Raw genomic sequence first — 7,243 nt, forward strand, 5'->3', positions numbered from 1 at the left:
TGTACAACAACCAATGTACCCGGGACTCTTTAGACTGGCAACCAACGGCATTCACTGGAACTCTGTTACCACAACTACACAGATTCCCGTCCTGTGAATACTGTCGAAAGAGTCTAATCACTATATGTGGACGATAGTGAGCTTCAACTGCCGAGAGAGAACCTCGCAACTCCTAAATTACGTTGTGGATATTGTAACCGTCTCGACTTCTACCTAGCCAGACTCGATCCCAATATACTTAGTGTCCAGAATGGGAGATCCACCTCCACCTGTGGCTAATCGACCCGCAAGACAAAGATAGCCGTTAATATTTTTCTGCCTTCGGTAAGGATACGCTTAGCCTCTATGCTTCTGCTGGTAATGCTACCGAGGAACAGCGAGGCTATATAAAGTCTTTGGGAGATGGGATTATATGATGGATTCCTTGCTAAAAAAGACCACATTGGGCCAAAGGCTGATACAGTCCATTGTGCTCTTCCAACAGTGGCAAGTTGGCTTGCAAAGCTGTGTGCTCTTTGTGTAGCGCTTCTTGCAGCTGCACCCAATTCTGCCCGATAGTAGCCAGCTGAACAGCACGAAAAATGAGTGTCTAGCAGGGAAGTTGGCAATTTCTATAAGCCCTTAAATAATAAAGTTCGTTCGTTTGATCCAGTCAGCCCTATGAAGGTCAGAAAAAGACTATCGGCTATTTCATCGCCTCTTCCGAAGCACAGTGAATTCACAAATTATCGTAAATGTTTTCCTCTCTGCATAGCTTTAGGTTTTTTAGGTAATATTGTGAAAGCTCTTAAAAGTTGTTCGCGAAAACTATGTACTCCGGAAAGTGTGGACACAGCGCTTTAAAAAATGCTGATGCTTGTGAAAAAATTTGCTCCGAATCACTTCATAAAAATGTATGAAAGCTCCTAAAAATTTGCTAGTGAAAGCTCAGACGCATGCGAAGCTTTTAAAGATTTCCCTAAAATCTACTTTCTTTCTACATAGATTTATCGAATTTCAAAGCTCCTTCCTCATTTTCCCCCACTGGCATCATTCCACCTAACTGAAATTTACCCGAATGAAGCACCGAAACGAATTGCGACGAATTGTCCTCAAATTAAAACTCGAACTATTTGTATTAATGAGTGATTTCCCCAGCCGGCAACGTAAACTTTGATTTTCACCATGGTGGAATAATACAAGGTGTTGGATATTGACAGCGTTCTCGCTCTAATCTGCCATCTTGACTCCCTTAGCAAAATCGATGTTTCCCTCTTGAAAAAACTACATTTTACCGCCTTAAAAAAAGTACTAAACTACCTCATTCCCTATTCTAAAACTGATTTGCAATCACTGAACAATTATTTGACACTTATTCTTATTCGTTGACAACGGAAAATTAAATAAAAAATTTTAAACTTTAATTCGACAAAAAACGTGGGCTTTGTGTATTCTCCAAAGGATTTACAGCGAGATGGGCGCTGTTTTCAGGCACTCACTGAGGGAAGCTTGAATTTCTGCTGCGTGAGGCAAAATACACCTATAATAATTTACAATACCGAGGAAGCGGCGCGAGTCAACAACTGTTTGAGGCTTTGGATAACTTTTTCCTCAGGAGGCTGGTAACAATGCTGGCTCACAGAATAGCCTAAGTAGACTACTTCACTTCCACCGATATGGAATTTTTTTATGTTGATTTTTAAGCGAAAGTCTCCTGCAGTGCGCCAGCCACCGGACTTTTTGGGCATCATGTGGATGGGACTTGTCCATTGATTGCTCGAAGGTGTTATGACACCATGATGCAGCAACAGATTAAAATCTTCTTTTGCAGCGTTTAACTTCTCACCAGTGAGTTTGCGTGGGCGCTCGTGGACTGGGGGACCATTGGTGACAATGTGGTGTACGGTTGTTTCACTATCGACATTTGGTGCAGCATCACGTAGTGTGATCTCTATGTAATCCTTCAACAGGTTAGCTTAGAATGCGTCTGACTTGCTTTTGGACAAATTCGACGTAGGGTGCACAATTGTCGCGATGCTGTCAATTTGTATAAATTTATACCAAACTCGGTGCACTTAATTATCTTGGCATGGAAAAGCAATACGTTTAAAATACGAAAACTCCGATGTTTCAGTAATTGTGGACCCTAATTTACTCCAAGTTAATACTTACAACATTCATTTAACAATAAATAAGACTGTTATATTACTGTAATTATTACAAAAATGTAGTTTTATTACATTTTCTTACTTTTACTGTGATACATATTTGAATTATCTAATTCCCTAAATTAAAGTGGAATCTGATTTTTTTAACCGGTGACCACCCTAGGAGGTTGCTAAAAATAAAGCGTTTTCAAAACCATTTCCGATTCCCATAATGCAGCAATGCATTTAATCTTCCAACCTAGATACGAACACGTAAGTATGCGTCCTCCTACAATCGGACCACGGCAACATGGAGTCTATCGATGTCAAACGTTAAGTTTCTTGTTTTGGTGGAATAATTCCTTTACTTGATTTTAAACATTTACAATTAGGGCTGTGCGATTATTCGATTACTCGAGCAAGTTGGTTAATCAATTATTCGGTTAATCAATTACTCGAGTAATCAAGATTTTGATTACTCAAAACGATGATTAATCGAGTTACTTGAAATATGATTACTCAAAAACAATAATTTTGCTCGTTAAAAGAGTTTGCTTTGGAAAATGCTTATTTTCTTTTTTACATTCTGTATATGAAAAAAATTTTTTGTTTTAATTTTTGAAAACAGAAACGTTGTTTTCAAAGTATCAAGGAACTTTAACTACTTTATACATATGTAAAGAGTTGAAATGTTGATTACTCATTTTACTCGAAATGTTGATTAATCATAAAGCAAATTACTCAAATATTTTTGTTTTTGGTTAATCAAAAACCTTGATTACTCGAGTAACTGAACTTTTGAGTAATCATAATTTCCAATTAATCGAATAATTGAGTTATTTACTTTATGATTAATTAAAATTTTGAGTAATCAATTAATCGCACAGCCCTATTTACAATTCTAAATATCAAAACACGTCTTTTCTGAACATTTCGAGTTGAAATATTCATAAAAATAATTTTGGCCGCCTAAATCAGCCAAATACCCTATGTGGGTCGGCTGAATCAGTAAAACGTGACAGTAGTTGACTTTTGAGGTTAATATATCGGTCTTGAGTTGGTAAGGTTTTTAAAACATCCGCAGCTTCCTTTAAAGCATCGCTGCTAATTGCTGAAAGGACCAGATTATATTTACCGACATAAGATGTGGTCTTGTACGACTGAAAGGTGGCCTCAATTTGTAGAAACCATTTGTCTGGCATCTCAGTTCAGAACGGTCGCAGCTTGCATTGCGATACAAGCTCCACATCTTTAGTTGGCATTTTGTACGATGAAATATTCTCCCCATCCGTCGATGCGCCGTTTTGTCGATTCCGTCATGTTGTAACGACTCGGGGTCACCCCTAATTTTTTGGTTTTGGAAGTTTGACTATAATTATAGGACATTGTGTTTAATAAACTAAATTACCATTTATTGCATAAGTACTACGTTATATATACTACTTTCGCGAATTTAGCTTATAATATACCGTTTGTAGCTATTTGTATGCAAAATTTGATATGAAAAATAGTACCAAATTTCGTACTACTTCGCAAAGCGGGCTTTTTTTCTTCCCGTTTCTCTAGTGCTTCCATATTACAACCTTTTCTAAGGGAGCCGTCGACATGAGCTGTCCCTACGTACAACACCTTGGATTTTCACATTAGCAGCGAATGCCAGAAATAGAGTAATTTATGTTAAAAAAAAAAATTTTTTAATAAAAAATGTCAATAAGCCTGAATCTTCAAAATTTAACGCAATTATTCTGGACAATCATCATTGTATTAAATTTGTACGCGGCATTGCTGCTGTTTCGCATGTCAAAAGTTTATCGTGCCGAAAGGAGAATTAAACTACTTGAAACCGCCAACATCAAGGAACAAATCGAATTTATGCGAAGTCGTTCTGACAAATCCGTATCTTCGAACTTCTCAAACCGGGGTAGTTTCACTACGCGTAGCCGTTTCTTCGAACAATTCCTCGACTCGGAACCGCCGCAACTCCGTTCATGCATGCGTGTGCGATCGAACTTTCGATCGAATTCTTCGACAACTGCTGCCGATGACGAACCAGATGAACGACATGACAAACGAGGAACGCAGGAACAACAACAACAACAACACCTGCATACACGTTCAAAACAATTGCAGATGGAATTGCAGCGAAAGTATGACAATTTCCAAAGACAGCAGCAGCAACAACAACAGTACGAACAACGGCAGCACAACCACCAACAACAGTCACACCAAATGAATACTAAAGCAAGAAACCGTTATGAGAACATTTTAAAACAGCCACAACCTCAACAGCTAAGAAACCCGAATGCGATTGAGCAAACAAGTTCCGAGGAAGCGCCACCCTATAATGCCAAACCCGACGATGAGCACACACTCTACATTTCGGATAGTTTTGGGCGTGTCGTGCATGAGATACCCTTTCGGGAGTGTGATTATATGGAGGCTCTGCAAGTTGTGCTCGGTGATCAGCGCTGGAAGATTAAGAAAGCGTGGAATTAACGCTCCAAAACAAATATGAGGAGAGTAAATGGGGCGAAATTTGGAATGAAAAGTAGGAGTATACGAGTCCATATTTTGAATTTTGTAGCAATATTTTTTTGCGGTATCTTAAATTATGTCTGCAAATGTATTTATGTTTTTTGTGTTTGTGTAGTCTACAACTTGTCTGGGTAATACTTTCGGAAGGGCCATAATAAATGGCGAAAGTTCAATTGGATACAGCTTACGGGTGTCCAGAGTGAAGAGAAGGGGGTGTAACCATTGTAATATAGAAGGTTTTAAATTAGGAACGAATGCATTTCAGGATAAGAAGACCCATGTAGAGGGACCAGCAGACCATATCTTATTTAAGTATATTCTGAAGTTTAGTGAACAAAATTGTGAGTATTTGTGGAGCGACAGAATCAGCGCCCCATTACCCAAGTATTATCGTAACTTCTCGAGATCATATGAAAATCATTTAGGCTCTGCAAAATTTTATCATTCTATTGCAATCCAAAGGGTGCTCTTAGAAAAATATGTATGGTAGATAAGTCTTTATAACCTTAGATCTCTTCAGACTACAATACTACTACTCTCGAAAAACGAATTATTTTATTCGTCCTGTATAGGGATGTTTACATGAGGAGATTTTACAGACAACTTTTAGCTGAAAAAAAAACAATCGCCTTTTAGCTAATAGCTTCCAATGAAGTTTTGGGCAGCCAACTTTGGATTCAACTAATCGCCAATAAAATTGCATGTAAATCGTCTCATGTAAGCACCGTATTAACAATTCTTAAAATTACATTAAATTAAAAAATATCAATATTTTTATTTGAAAAACAATAAAAGAAAATTTAAAAAATTGGTTTATAAAAGAACAAAGATGGATTAGAAATGATTCCAAAAATTAAATGATGTTAAAAAATTTGCTTCTTTTTAAAACAATAAAATCCCAAAATTATAAGAATTAAACTGAAAAGAAATAAATAAAGTTCATAAATATTCTTTTTAAAAGAATATAAACAAAAAATTATATAGAAAATTAAATTAAAAACAGAAAAAATATTAAATTAAAGAAAGAAACGAATAACAAAAAATTAAAGTTCTAAAAATTAAATGAGATAAAGAAATTTTAAATACATTCGTAAATTTAAAAAAATACATTAAGAATTAAAGCTTATTAAAATAAGTTTCTAAAAATCAAATAATATTAAAAAAAAAAATTTTTTAAATAAAATAAAAAAATTAAATTAAAAACGGAAAAAAACTTGTTAAATATTTAATTAAATTGGAAAAAACATATTTTGCTTTTTAAAACAATAAAAACTAAAAAATTAAAATAAGATAAAATTGAAAAAATTAAAAATATACTACATACATACATATTCAAAAATAGAAAATATTATTTAAATAAGATTCTAAAAATTAACTGATATTTAAAATATATGTAATTTTTTCTTTTTAAAACAATAAACACTAAAACTTAAATGAAGAATAAATAACCATAAAAATTTTATTCAAACAAATTCACAAAATAAGTTTTTTTCAATTAAATGATACTTATTAAAAAATATAATAATATATAAAAAATTAATTGAAAAGGTTAAAATTAAAAATACCAAACATAATAAGCTCCTAAAAATTAAATGGAATCGAAAAAATATGTTTTTTTAACAATAAACTAAAAATTAAAAGATTACATTAAAAAATACACTAAAAAATTAATAAAATAAGTTTCTTAAAATAAAATTATATTAAAAATACATTTTTTTTCTTTTTAAAACAATGAAAATTAAAAATTAAAAGAAAAGGAAATAAACAAAAAATACATTAAAAATTATAAAAAATAGTAACATAAATTTCTAAAATTTAAGCGATGTTAAAAAAAATTTTTTTTTTTTTAAATAAAAAAAAAAAGAAAAATTAACTTCCCAAAACTAATTAAAATAATTTTTTTTCTTAAGCAATGAAATTTAAAATTTAAAAGAAAGCAACTGTGGAGACATCATTGCACCTGCTCCTTGAATGTAAGGCCTTATGAGGCGACGTCTATACAGCATAGGCTCAATGTGGAGCTTTGCTGAGCACATCCTACAGTGCATCTCGTATCAGGGTTGTCGATTTGGCTGTTGGTTGTCTCGAGCACCCCGCCCTCTTTCCAGACAGGTTTTTGTCACTTCTAAGTTTAGCCGGGAGAGATAAGTAGCTGTTTAGTCTGTGGTACTACCTGAAACGACAATTTTGTTTTCTCGATGGTAATGGGCGGCAGTCGACTTGGATTCATCGTAACGGTATGAGATGGCAGCCTATAGTACCTAGAGAAGAGAAGATTTCCCCACTGGCTGTAGTTGGGTCTGACCAAAGTGAGAGGGATGTTAGCGAGTGGGATGGAGCTGACATGTTTTGTTGTCATTAGGGGTGTACCTGGATCCTCATTGGTGATATCGGGGTTAAGTCTGGATAGACGCGGGTCTCTCATGGCAATCGAAGGTTTGTGTATGGGATAGGTGTTGATTTGGTTCCGATTACGACATTCAGAGGTCGAGAGTCGACTCTCTATTTATAGTCTACTGGTCGCAGTGGTTCCTTATCTTATCTATCCACAGGTAGAATTGGGGCGTCACTGGTGCTCAGGC

The 7,243-nt window shown here is 34.8% G+C and overlaps 1 pseudogene; it reads left to right on the forward strand.

The window, feature by feature from the left end:
- Positions 1-3,830: 3,830 nt before the first annotated feature.
- On the forward strand, positions 3,831-4,796 carry LOC118741911 (annotated as a pseudogene).
- The last annotated feature ends 2,447 nt before the right edge of the window (positions 4,797-7,243 follow it).

The sequence above is a fragment of the Rhagoletis pomonella genome, unplaced genomic scaffold, assembly GCF_013731165.1.
Source record: "Rhagoletis pomonella isolate Grant_MI unplaced genomic scaffold, Rhpom_1.0 Rhpom_scaffold_00006, whole genome shotgun sequence".
NCBI lineage: Eukaryota > Metazoa > Arthropoda > Insecta > Diptera > Tephritidae > Rhagoletis > Rhagoletis pomonella.